The sequence below is a fragment of the Zootoca vivipara genome, chromosome 3, assembly GCF_965207765.1.
Source record: "Zootoca vivipara chromosome 3, rZooViv2.hap1.1, whole genome shotgun sequence".
NCBI classification, from domain to species: domain Eukaryota; kingdom Metazoa; phylum Chordata; class Lepidosauria; order Squamata; family Lacertidae; genus Zootoca; species Zootoca vivipara.
Window position 1 is genome coordinate 54,276,866 of NC_142586.1, and position 13,989 is coordinate 54,290,854.

Consider the following 13,989-nt stretch of genomic DNA (forward strand, 5'->3'; position numbering starts at 1 on the left):
TATCCTACGGGGCAGAGCGACGGCTCATAGAAAAAGGAGAAATTCAAATATTCAAAGAGCAGCGCCTGTTCACCCCTGCCCCCCCCAGAAACAATTTTTTGCTTACTCTTTAAAAATTCTCAACAAGTGTCAAACCTACATAACTCCAGCATGAGTTTGTAACTGCAAAAGAAAAAACGATAAAAAGCAGCCGCTGATGTGGCAACGCAAAAACAAAAAATATTTAGTACGGCATCAGTAAAATTATTTGGCCATAATAAAATATGCCATAGGGCTCCCAACCCACAAACACAATCTAAATTTGCAAATACTGTAAGGTTATGTGCATGGCCGAAAGAGAGAGGGCAGCTCTGAAATAGTGACATCGCTGCAGACTGGACTGGATTCCCAATAAAATGTCCACATACAGAACATCACTCGGTAGCAGGCAATCCCCAAACCCTCCTGGCCCAAACCCAGTTCTCAGTTGTACGCAGGCACTTGTGCGCCGGCGCCACGAACTTGCACACAGGGCAGGTTGCGCAGGGATGCCGTCGAAACCACCCTAAACCCCTCTACTGCTTTTGCGGCTCTTTCCTTCTTCGCCTCTGCGATTTATCAGCGCAGGAGGACGAGGACGATACCCTTCCTTCTCAGAGCCTAGACTTCTTTCTGTTTGAGCGCCTCCTCGTGCCCGGTGGATGGAGCACGAGAAACGGGCTTCTCCAGTCCCCAGGGGACAGTCTCCACCGCTGTTTCTTCCTTGCATCTGTTGAAAAACTTGCACGTCCAATTTTAGGAATCGGGCTGGTTGCTGCAGTTGCGTTAAGTTCTTTAGCAACCGGCTCCTGGATCTCCATCTTTCTCTGAAATAAAGAAATCAAATGATAGAATTGAAGAGACGGCTGCAATAAACAAAGACCTCCTCTATCTTTATCGTTACCAGTATAACCAAGATCAGCAAAACATATATGCGAAATATACTTTGCGGATTTTTTCCTGCGCGTTTTCTTTGCTTGTTTCTTTGCATCACAGTAGCATAGCTGCCAAGTTATCCCCTTTTTACAGGGATTTTCCCTTATGCTGAATAGGCTTCCTCGCGAGAAAAGGGAAAACTTGGCAGCTATGCACAGTAGTGTAGATCATCAGGACATCTTTCTCTACCAGTTCGATGCCTCTTTTCATGCCGATCTGCTGGATTTCGATGCAACTGATTTGGGGTTGGAGAGAATAATTAATTACACAACGTCCTCAATGGGATGTTGTTGTTGTTTATGGTGAGTGGGCACGTGCCAGGAGTGCAGTTAACCTGCTCGATTTCTGCCTATCATGCAGCTATATGAGAACGTAGGATCACAACTTTAGGATTATAGAGGTTTAATGCGCGGAAGAAGGTAGTTATGACTAAAGATAGTTTCTCCTGCACCCGATCAATGGCATCTGAACCCAGAAAATCCTCAACAGATCAAACTGTACTACCTGACAGGTCAACATTTTGTCACAGCCCAGTTTCTTCTCACCGACACCTCTATGTATCACTCATTTGATACCGTAAAACAGGCGATTATCAAGCCCTGTGCACGAACGTTCACTTTTACACACTTCTACTTTCTTGTTAGTACACAACTAGATTTCGGGGTGGGACGAGAATTAACTGTTCTTAAAGGTAACAGGTCCCAAGGAGGAGGATTCATTCGCACATTGTATAAAAATTTTCTAAACCGTGAGACTGTTGACAGACAACTCTAAAGCAATATAATACAAATTTGAGGTTTTTTGTGGTCGTTAAAATTGCACGTTGAGTTTTAGCAGAACCGTGTTCTCAAAACAGTTTGCAATTGAGACTGCAATCTTAACCCCGTTTACCTGGGAATATGCTCGACTGACAATAGAATTTATGAAAAAGCATGGATAGCATAGCAACCTGAAATTAAAGCAGTAAAGCACCAAATCATAAAACCCTAAAATACTGAAACCACAGTACCCAGGTGTGAGTTCTGCTGAAAGTGGGTGAAACCACTCGGGAAACTAATAAGAGGCAAACCTCCAAGTAATATGGGTAGCGAAATGACAACTTTTGAAAAAACACAACTTCCCTGACCGGGAATCGAACCCGGGCCGCGGCGGTGAGAGCGCCGAATCCTAACCACTAGACCACCAGGGAACTGAAAAACAGTTTCTTCGTGTGATTTATGTAAGGCACTTTGTTATTTTTGTTGCTGCACGACGTTTTTTAATTTTATTTTTTAAAGGAATTTAGACCAAGCCAATTGTTCCCTGATTGGGAATCAAACCCAGGCTGCAGCAGTGAGAGCACCAAATCCTAACCCCTAGACCTTGGACCAAAGTCAATAGCTAAATTATACATTCCATAGAAATAATGAGCATGGTAATTGCAATTTACCAAACAAGAGTGGCTCTTTCATACCAGTGAAATCTCTTATTGGAACTTATTTCACGTTTATCTATCTGCAGCTACTGTAACATGTCCACTCCTATCTCATTTATGAAGTTGTACAAATTAAGTTTTCCAGTTTATTTACAGTACTGAATTATTCTGATTATGTAAGTATCCTATATAATGGAGAGGTAATGACACTGTTAGTAACAGCCATGCTGACCTATTTGTGAATCAGACAAATGATTATACCTAATAATAGAAGGACCACTATAAAATCTGTGACATAAATACTTCAGGAAGTGAAATTAAATGTAAATACATGATTGCTTTTACTTATATCAGTTGTTGGTTTACAATATCAAAGCAATAACATAGCAAAGTACATTTTAGATTAGAATTTATTTATGGCATTTAGCAAACAAAAACTAAACTATGAATCAATTAAATGCAAACATGCAAGCATCACCTCTACTAGCATTTCTAGTTCTGAAAGAACATCCTTTGTACTAGGTAGCATGCCCAGCTCACTGCTTTACCCCTAACCACAGAATTCCTCCATTAAAGTTACAGTGCAAATTTTCAAAACTATATAAAATGCAATCCTAACCTCACTTAACTAAAAGCCCAACTGGACTCAGCAGAACTTACATGGTTAGGAACGGGTTGTTAGTCCAAAGTATTATCCACTTACCTGGGAGCAAGTCCCCTTGAATATATATCAGTGTAGACATGATTAGACTTGCAGTAGCTCTGTAACAAGTCAGCAAGGTATAAATGGGTTCATAAAGAAGCAAAAATGATCCAAAGCCAAATTGTAGCTCTTTGGGTTATTGACGTCACTCTTTGAGTTACTGCTACTGAACAGCTGCAAACACTTTGACAACCCACTATGTTAAGCTAGGCTTCTTTTAGGTACCCCAAACTGGAAGAAAAACGTAGCAAAATAGTATCATGGCCTAATCCCATATGCATGTTTACTCCCATTGAATTCAAAGGGGCTTATTCTAAAGCCACTTATGGCTTTGAATTATGGTGCTGGAGGAGACTCTTGAGAGTCCCATGGACTGCAAGAAGATCAAACCTATCCATCCTGAAGGAAATCAGCCCTGAGTGCTCACTGGATGGACAGACCCTGAAGCTGAGGCTCCAATACTTTGGCCATCTCATGAGAAGAGAAGACTCCCTGGAAAAGACCCTGATGTTGGGAAAGATTGAGGGCACAAGGAGAAGGGGACGACAGAGGATGAGATGGTTGGACAGTGTTCTCAAAGCTACGAACATGAGTTTGACCAAACTGTGGGAGGCAGTGGAAGACAGGAGTGCCTGGCGTGCTATGGTCCATGGGGTCACGAAGAGTCGGACACGACCAAACAACAACAACAATTCTAAAGCAAATGCAGATAAGTGTGTCTCCTTGGGTTTTGTTAAAAACAACTTGAGACCTTACCCCTCTGGGTTTGGTTTGCCATATCATTAATGTCTCTTGTTCTTGTGCCTTTAAGGGCAGCCTGGAAAATAGAAATTGAGCTAATAAAGTTTATTCTGGCTGCTGGAGATAAGTGGTAAGGCATTGTGACCACAGGAGGAATAGGAAAAGCTTACATCCAACTGAGAAATGTGGATCTCTGACATGCAACACACTTAAGGCTTGTAAGGTACTAAGAATGATTCCATAAGGAGGCCCAGGGTTGAGGTGCACAAGACTTCTGGACTTATCACAGGTATGCAGAAAGCACAATATCAGCAGGCACAGCCTTTTCACCCTTGAATGACAAACTGAACCTGCTCAAATTTAAAATGTTCTCTACTGTTAAAGGTACAGGAACACTGTTTGCATCTGATCACCTTGTTCTTCTACCACCAGTGCCTGCTTTGTAGTTTGTCCTTTTTTTTGAGATATGATCTAACATGAGGAGGGTAATAAATGGCTGAGATTCTGAGGGGAGATAGGAGGCAAGTTCTGGGAAATCTTCCTGTTTTCCCTGCCTACCTTCTCAAAAACTCCCATAAACAGGCTACCACCATGCCCCCTCTGACTACTGAAACACTAACCATCATCTGGGCTGAGTTGTGAAGCAGGGGGAGTTGTGTGCTGTAGTTGCAACAGAACCGAAACTGCATTGTCAAGAAGAAAATGCTAAGTCACAACCCATGATGCTTAGAAATGATTTCCCTTACATTTTTTTTCTGCCTGAAGCTCTTGTGCTTTCAATAGCGGAACAGGTAGAAGTGCAAGCTAATGATGCAGTTATGCAAAAAGCTACACACTGAACTCTTGTACTGGAACGAAGCACATGGAGTCTTTGTCAGGAAAAACCCAGATAACACTCTTCTTATTCACAACTGAGCAAGCACAACCATATTACGGAATATTCGCAAGGAGGGGCAAAGGGCTTCTTAGTTTTGGGATATGACATTTTGGTGTGCTCGGGCCTAGCCCTTGAAGCAAAGAGTCCGAAGGATAGCCCTCTTCCTCTCTTATTTGTTTAAACTAGGGATGGGGAAACCAAGACCCTCCAAATGTTGCCCAAGTCCAACAGCCATCAAGCCCAACCAGCATGGACAATAGTCATGAGCATTTTCTGGGTGGGTGGGGGTACTGCTTCCTTGCTCCTGGTGCTCAGAAACACAAGTTGTTGAAGGCAGGTAAATGGCAGCATATGAGCTAGCTCTACCATTTGACAGACTGAGGAAGCTGTCTAAAAGTGGCTGCTTTTGGTGTTAAACTACTTGATTATTGCGGTATTTTTAGTCGCAAGGAGAGCCATTTGCAGCATATTCTCTCTCAAATGCCAACATAATGTGGGTATTATACACATTGCCTCTGGGAGAAGGCATTCCTCCCACCCCAGCCTGCCCTCAGGCAGCAAAAAGCCTTGGGCTTGAAAAAGCAGACACATTTCAAACAAGGCCATGTTGAGGAGCCACTGGGCAAGAGCTCCCCTGTGGGACAGGTCGTGATTCTAGTAAAACTTCTTCATTGGAGCAGCGCTGGAGGCGACCTCAAACCCGGTTTAATAGGATGTGGACGCGCCACGCATGCTCACAGACTTCGACTGTGTGTACACGGCACCGTCCAGAGAATGACAGATAGATTAATAAATATCATTAGGAATGGACGTGTTTTTGCCAGATACAGTATTGGGGAGGGGGAACTGATTCTGGGCGAGAGGGGAGAGACGATCACGTCACGGGGCGAGGCGAGGAACATAGCTGCCAAGTTATCCCTTTTTACAGGGATTTTCCCTTATGCTGAATAGGCTTCCTCGCGAGAAAAGCGAAAACTTGCCAGCTATGGCGAGGAAATGACTGCACCCCCTGCCTTCCCTTTCCCCGCTTCTTGTGGGATTCTACGCATTTCCCCGCGGGGTCGCCCCGCTCCGACGTGGGCGGAGCCGGGGCCCGGCTGCGAGGGAGGAAGGGAGAGGCCGAGGGAGCCGCTCTGGCGAGGCGGGCTCTGAGGAGATTTGCCGGGCGGGCTCAGCTCGTGGTGGGGAAAGGAGGGAGGGAGTGCGTCGCCGTGCGGGTGCGCGCAGGGCGCAGAGGGGCGGCGGCTTGTGCCTGTTTCTGCCGGGGGAACCATGCTGCTGTTGCCGCTACCGCCGTTGCGGAGACTGCTGCTGCAGCCCTTGCAAGGCCGGCGGGCGGCCTCAGGCAGCTGCGCGCCCCGGACGGCCGGCTGAGCCGCAGCGGCGCGCGAGGGTGGATCTTGGCAAGCGCGGCTTTTCTCTTTCGGCGGCTGTCGCTGCAGGCAGCAGCAGTTGCTGCAGCTCCTTCCCTCCGCCAGCCAGCCAGCCCCCTGATGCTTTCGTCTACCCGCCCCTTCCTAAGGAGAAGAATGAGGGGATCTCAGCTGGGCATCCTCGAGGGAGAACCTGCCTAGGGGGCCCGAGGAGACTGCCGCGCACCTTCCGGAGGTGGACGTCGGAGGAGCGACAGCCGCCGCCGCAGGAGCGCCCAGCTGTGCGCCTTTTGGAAAACATCAAATGCTGGTGCGCATCAAGGGGATGGGGATGTTGATGGGGAGTGGGGAGAGAAACAGACTCCCTCTTTGCAAGAAAAAAAATGTGTGTGTGTGTGTGTTTGGACCTCCCACCAGCTTTTTGATCAGCATTTGAGGAGGCGGGCGGATGAGGCGAGGGGGGAAGTAAACGCCTGCGCTTGGCTGCCTCCCGCTACAAAAGCTTGTTTTTCTCCGCCTTGCCCGGCAGGCGCAAGAGGGAGCTTCGGGGCTGCCCGGCTCCGAGATGCAGGTCCAGGAGGTGGGTGTGGCCCCTGCGCTCACTTCCTCGCTTTTTTCCTCCCGAAATTGCCGGTCGAGCGACGAATCTTGTCTCCACGGGGGCGTTGAAAGGGTTAGGATGATGGATCCCCTTGCTTTCCAATAGTGCCTGCCTCAAACAGCAACGTGCGAAGTTAACGCGCAGCCGAAAAAGGTTTGTTGCAGGCGCCCACCCACGTTGCTGTTGTTGTCGTTACAAGTGGTGATCTTAAATATATCATGCAGTCGCCTTCCCTCCCGACTTTATTATGGTTTCTCACATGGAAGAGTATGTTTCTTTAGCTGCATAGCCAGCCAGAATGTCTTTCTTGGTGAACTGAGGGAAAGGGAGGTCTAGGAGTGATGTTTGTGGCTCTGGTTCACATACACTTGGAGGAATTGTTTATGAAAATGCCTTTTAAAAAATGCTCAGCAATGTGGATAAGAATCTACTGCAGTGATGCGTTCATGCCTGAAGGTACAGAGAGAGGTATATAGCTAATATTTAAGCTTGTTCAGCAGAGCTTCAAATCATCTATAATTTACAAGGGGAAACAAATTATTCTCTTAGCTAGCCACTTACAGATAAAACATACTTTGAAAGAAGGAAATGGACTATTTTTGGAGTTCTTATAATTGGGTTGTTTACGATTTCCAAAGATTTATTATATTAAAAAATTGGAGGGGATATTAGCATACAGTGCATCATAGGCCTTGGACATAGACTGTAGAAAAACAAGGTGCAGCTTTGAGATTTGCTAAGTGTTGTGTTAAGAGAGATTAAGCATATAGCTAGAAAAAAGTTTGTGTTTCGCTTTGTTCATTTAAATAGCACCAAATGTGCCCATGGCACTTTACACAAAACAGATTTGACAGGTTGCTACCTCAGGAGTAGACACTTAAAATCTATGAGTAGACACACTTCAGAACAAGAAAGGAAGGAATTAAAAAAAATATTCTTCTAACTACTGGTAGCAAGGGGTGTAGGAAGGGGGGTGCGGTTCACCCTGGGTGTCATCAGGAGAGGGTGACAAAATGGCACACCATGAGAGGGTTCACTGCAGGGCCTGGCCTGCAGTGCACTTGAGCTACACGTCTCTGCTGGGAGTGACGTGGTGGCTCAGGGCCCCACGCTGCCTGAAATGGCAGCGTGGGGTTTGCGCCCGCCAGGCGGAATCCGTGGGCAGCTCACTGCGCTGCCCCCTAGACGGATCACTGCGGTGCCCTCTGTGGGCGGCTTGCCCCACCCCCGCCGCTCCGGTAGCATTTATTTTGCATTTATTTAAATGGAAGAAGAAAATAGAGGAATGGAGAATAAGCAATGCCCAATACTAGTTAAAAATGTTGATTCCTTCTTTATCTCAGCTATTTCAGAACTGGTAAACCCTGTTTGCAGGTTGATCTATGCAGTTATGTGTGTATGTTTGTTTGCTTGATAGTCAGGACTTACTCTGTGGTAATGGTGCATAAGAACTGCTTTGTTGATAACACATGTAATGTTTAGGCTAGGATAATACCTTCTTGTTACCTGAATTTGAAAACAGGATGGCATGAGTTGTTACATAACCTTTATCATGATATATGTTAATAGATAAGCAAGGGGAAAAGAACACAATGGAAGTTAATTGACATACAGTTTACCGTAGTTGTTCTGAGCTAGTGCTCAAGTTTGTTTGTTTGTTTGTTTAAAAAAGTAAAATAAAACATACATTTGCTTTCATTAGTTGCAAAAATATGTTATGACAGTAAAGTTTGATATCCAGCACCAGAATTACAGGGTTTGTCATGATGGTCTACTAGAATTGAAAAAGGAAATAGATTCTCTGGTACCTTTTGGCATAGCATTTTGTTATCTAAACTGGACTTCATTTGATTTTGACAACCGTTACATTTTGAGTAAACATACACAATTATGTATGTACTGTATGTTGTGGGTGTTATTTTTGTACTGCATTTACTGTGTCTTTGTTACACTAGCTTTTGTAATGAATAACTGGAATTTTAATTTAAAATGGTAAATATCTGACAGCTAATTGATAGTGAAATAGTGCTTGAAATAGTATGTGTATATGCTTGAACAAACTTTAACAGCCGTTTTTGAAGAGGGTCTTCCTGGTGTAATGCATGAGCAAATATTTGCAGCTTTCTAAATCAATGTTTGTAGAAAGGAATATATCAGGTCAGGTTACAAACTGAACTGTCAAAAGTCATTTAAGGAAGCACACAGATGTGAGCATAGAAGCCAAAACGGAAACTTTACCCAAAGCTTTGAATGTGGAAGAGTTCCGTAAAGACGCAGCAAAGAATTAAGTACCGGTATGTGTTTGCCATGGTAAATTCTATACCCATTCACCTGGGAGTAAGACCCATTGAATGCCATCACTTATTTCTAAACAGACTTGTACAGGATTGCATCCTCACTTTTGACTTTGAAGCATCTCTTGAAGACCTTTTTATGCCAATAGCAGATTAATTTTTTATTATTATTAGCATGTCATTTTAATGCTTCTATGTATTGTTTTTCAGGGTGCTTTATATTTTGATGTTGTACACCACCCTGCTATTTTATGATAATGGCAGTATGGAAAAACTTTTATAAATAAGTAAGTAAAAGCAATCCCAGTTGGTTTTAACCATAGTTTGTCTTGATAATCCCAGTTAAGGTCCAAAATACAGTGAAACAAAATTATAATTTGCTGGGTGGCATATAAACACGAGGGGGGTGCTTTATAAAGTGGCAGGAGAGAGACAAATTTGGCACCTTCCAGCAGACAGGCTGAAGAGGCCAGAGAATAACCCTCACTGTGGTTTGCTTGGTGATGGGTTGCTTAAACATGTTTTGCAAACTCAGTTGAAACTTTGATTTCACACCCTGGTCTGTAGTCTGGTCAATACTTAACCACGATTTAGGGATTACAGTATATTATGTTTTAAATGTATTTCCCCCACTGATTTTAATGTCTCCATACAGTGGTACCTTGGTTTAAGAACAGCTTAGTTTATGAACAACTTGGATTAAGAACGCTGCAAACCCGGAAGTAGGTGTTTTTGTTTGTGAACTTTGCCTTGGAAGCAGAACATGTTTCGCTTCCTGTTGAGTGTGTTCCATTTGTAAATTGAGTCCCCTGCTGCTATGGGAAAGCACGCCTTGGTTTAAGAACGCTTTGGTTTAAGAACGGACTTCTGGAACAGATTAAGTTCGTAAACCAAGGTAATGTAATGGGGTTTGTTTGCTTGCTTTTAAGTCTTATTGAGTTGCCTAGGGCAAGATAAATTGACCAACAAATTTAATAAATAACAATAATAAAAGGACTAGGAAAGACAGAGTAGGAAGAAGAAGAGTAAGAAGGAGGGTGGAAAAAGATCTAATCTCAAAATACCTGTGATTTTAAACTTGTTCATTTATGGTTAGGGTGAGCAGTGTGGTGGTCAGGTTTGTACATGACACCAAATTAGTGTAGGTAGTGAAAACCAAGCAGATTGTGCAGTTTCAGAAGGATATTGGCATACTAGCTCAATGGGCGTATAGAGTGCAGTGTAAATAAGAATAATGTAATGCATGTTTGTGCTGCATAAATCTTATTTCACATATACTGTACATTGAAAGGTCTGAAACTTATGGTGACTTGTCAGGAAAGAGATTGTGGAGGATAGCTTTTTGATATCATTGACCTAGTGTGTGGCATGTGTGAGGGTATTTAGGAAAGGGATCAAATAGAAAACTGCCAGTCAGTATGACACTCCCCTTAAATCTCTGGTCACTTGTAATGCTATGTTTAGTTTTGGTTTTGCCCATCTCAAAAACAGGAACAGAAAAAGGTACCCAGCAGGAATCAGGGGCACTTTGACTATGAGGTAAGGATGCAATGGCTGGGTTTTTTTTAGTTAAGAAAAAAGTGACTGGGGGAAGAACCTAATAGTTATTTTAAACTTCTGTTGTGTGTGGGGAAGGGGCATATAGAAGTTTCTCTCTCACGCAATAGCAGAACTTGGATTCAGTCGATGAAACTGATTGGCAGGAAATTCAGGGCAGACAAAAGGAAGCAGTTCTTGGATGGCTTTAAAAGACCTTGGACACATTTGTAGAAGGTGGGTCTGCCAGTGGCTCTTAGTCATGGTGGCAATAGGGGATTTCCAGGTTCAGTACCAGTTGCTGGGGAGCAATAACCCTTAATACCTTGTGAGCGTCTCATAGGCATCTGGCTGGCCAACACCACTGCTGGGAACAGAATGCTAGACTCAGTGAATTGACCCAATAGGGCTGCTGTCACATTCTTAGGCGGCAGCTTTGATCATGCCATATATTCTTATTCTAAAAGCTGCTTGAATACTTTATGTAGTAGAACTGCTCGTCCTAGAAGGTACTTAACAAAAAATTAAAAGCTAATTAAACCCCCCCTTTTTTTAAAAAGGGACAATGTTGTGTGGCATAAGGCAGTGATTGAATGCATTGCCATTAGTGATACCATTTTTTCTTCTTATGTTGAATTTTGTCCCATCCTTATCTCTTTGGCAGCAAAATAGGGTTGTCTAGATACAAAGTAATGGCTTATGTGTGCTCAAGGAACTTTCTAGATATGTTGAGCAAAAAGAATAATAGCTTGTATATAAAAATAAAGAGAATATCCTGTTCAAACCCATAGCAAGTTACACCTGACTTAGAGCTAAGACATATGTTAAGCATAAGGTTAATTTGCTGGGGTGGCTGATCTCTGGCCTTCCAGACATGGTTTGCTTACAACTTCCACTGGTTGTTCTTGCTGGGTTTGAGAGGCTCCAATCCTACTATGCACTTAGCTTAATGCCTCTTGAAATCTGTTAACATTTGGATTTTCTACCACAAGATGTGATGGTTACCAACTTGGACAGCTTTAAAAGGAGACTAGACGTATGTATGGATGATAAAGCTACGTATTGGTGGCTACATATAGTGGAACCTTGGTTTGCGACCGCCTCCGTTTACAACGAACTCGGAGAGCAACCGCCGCAGACCTGGAAGTATTTACATCCGGGTTCCGCGTGCGCGGATGCGCAGAAGTGCTCTATTGGCGCTTCGCACGCACACAGAAGTGTGCCTTCGGCGAGCGACGAACTTGGGGAGCGACCGGCTCCCCGGAACGGATCGTCGTTGTAAACCGAGGTACCACTGTAATTATATATTAACTCCAATATGTGTATTGTTTTACCCCCAATACAGTTTCAGCTTTTGTGGTGACAATTGAAGCAAGCAGCGATAGGTTTATCTGTACCAAAAACCACTTCAGACCTGCCCACCCTTGACTCATTAGACAACAATGTTTTGATGTTTTTAAAGCAGTGCCATTTAATCTTTGTAGTCACTGACATTCTGCTTCTGTCCTACACATCATCTGTTGTATTTTATGTTTGTGTTGCAATCTTCAAAAATGGTGGTATGGTGGGCAAACTAATATCCTGGTTTGTTTTTCTTGAAATGAATTCACCTCATACATTTGAAGCGCATTCCCTCCCACCTCACCCTGGGAAGTGTAGTTTGTTAAGGGTGCTGGGAATTGCAGCTCTGTGAGGAGTAAACTGCCATTCCCAGGGCATGTTGAGATTGTAATGAAGGACTGGCTTCCCACATGGCCATCGTAAGAGGGTCATTGCATGAGCCTCCATGCTGTCATCATACGAGTGTCTGCCTCCATACTTGTCCAATGTCCTTTGATGACATGTGGAAGTAGTGTGGCGATGCTAAGCAATGCCGGCATTCATGAGAATAAGCTGCTCTAGACCCTTCTGCTGAAGTGTAGAGCTATGGTGGTATGGTGGTGCTTTAAAAAGATCCTTACGTGGTGAATGTGAGGTATACACTTGTTCACCAAGTCCTTGGTTCGTACTTCCTTGTTTCTGGCTTATCCTGATGGAAAACGGGGCCAAGATGGATTTCTGCCAAACAAGCTGCATTGCAAAAGCAATGTGTGGTGCAAGGAACAGCAAGATCAAGCCGTGTCTGTCCTTTACAATAATTGCCTTCATGGACGGAATAAGCTGAACAAAACAGCATTCTCCCTCTTGGGACCCAATTAATGCCAAAATAGGCCCTGTGTATTCCCTGCATGTGCTGGTAAAGTTGCCCTAACAAACACAAAAGTGATTGGATGCTACTGTGTACCAACCAACCTTATCTCTGAAGGTGGTGGGCTGCAGATGCCGAATGCAGCTGGAGAATCATATGGGAGAAAACCATATTTTGGATATCCTGGCCGTATACCACTTAGTTCTTTAGAGGCCAGAATGTGCATTGCAACTGACAATGACCTGGAAACAAGTGCTGCTAGAACTTAGGAGCTCCAGAGGTCAATCTAGCCGCCAGCTGACAATAATGATGCTTTTTTTTTTAAAGGCAGCTTTAAGAAGACTGCGATCTAGTAATTGAATGTGGCCAACTCATCCAGGAAGGGGTGCAACAGCACTAAGCCTGGGCTTGTGGTTTGTTGCTCCTGGTTTCAGACAGGAGTGTGTATTATTAGCATTTTGCACATATAAAGTGCATGCCTTCTCATAAAGAATGCAGGGAACTGTAGTTTGTTAAGAGTATAGAGAATTGTTTTTTTTATTAAGTTTATTAAGTTTTCCAAATAAACACATTAAAGACAATAAACAAAACAAACATTCAAAAACAAATACAACACACACAATTATCTTTTTAACAATTCTTCCCAAATCTCTCATTCCCAATGCTCTGCCGAGCTTGACTTCCCTCCCTCCCCTCATTTGGTTTTCTTTTCAACTCTTATCTCGCAGTTCCTTTATTCCATCCATTTAAAGTCAATTCATAGGATTTATTTCAGTCCTGCAAGTGTCTTTAAACTTCTACAGTTCTTTTCCATATAGTCCACAAATTTACTCCAATCTTTTTGGAACCTTGTTTCCCCCTGGTTCCAGATCCTGCTAGTCAGTCTTGCTGATTCCGCATAGTCTATCATTTTTGTCTGCCACTCTTCAATCATCGGTAAATCCTGAGTTTTCCATTTTTGGGCTAACAAAGTCCTGGCCGCGGTTGTCGCATACAAAAATATTATATAGTCCTCCTTTGCAATCTCTTGTCCAATAAGTCCTAATAAAAATGCCTCCGTTTTTTTGGGAAAGGTATACTGAGTATAGAGAATTGTAATGTGAGGGGGAAGCTACAGTTACCATGATTTGTGGGGGTGAGGGGGGTCATGTGCTTTAAATGTATGGTGTGGGTCTTCCCACAGTAAGACATAAAAACCACCGTCTGTTATAACACGAGAACCAGTTCTGTGGATAGATGGCAAGGCTTCTGATAGGATGTAGTGCAGATAGGATTGCATATAGCCTGCAGGCTGAGACCACTTGCATG

The 13,989-nt window shown here is 43.6% G+C and overlaps 1 protein-coding gene and 1 non-coding gene across 7 annotated transcripts in view; one reads left to right on the forward strand and one right to left on the reverse strand.

Annotated features, from left to right (window-relative positions):
- Positions 1-2,071: 2,071 nt before the first annotated feature.
- On the reverse strand, positions 2,072-2,143 carry TRNAE-CUC (transfer RNA glutamic acid (anticodon CUC)). Its single transcript has one exon. It is a non-coding gene; the product is annotated as a tRNA-Glu (tRNA).
- Positions 2,144-5,468: 3,325 nt separating this feature from the next.
- Positions 5,469-13,989, forward strand: part of NCOA7 (nuclear receptor coactivator 7) — a 65,650-nt gene continuing 57,129 nt past the window's right edge. For 2 of the 6 annotated variants that reach the window (XM_035109245.3, XM_035109247.3), the window contains exon 1: positions 5,469-6,372. The gene's annotated coding sequence lies outside the window, so the exon portion shown is untranslated. Of the gene's footprint in view, positions 6,817-13,989 lie in introns of all 6 variants that reach the window. The other 4 variants (XM_035109246.3, XM_088666116.1, XM_088666115.1 and 1 more) reach the window with 3 other exon arrangements.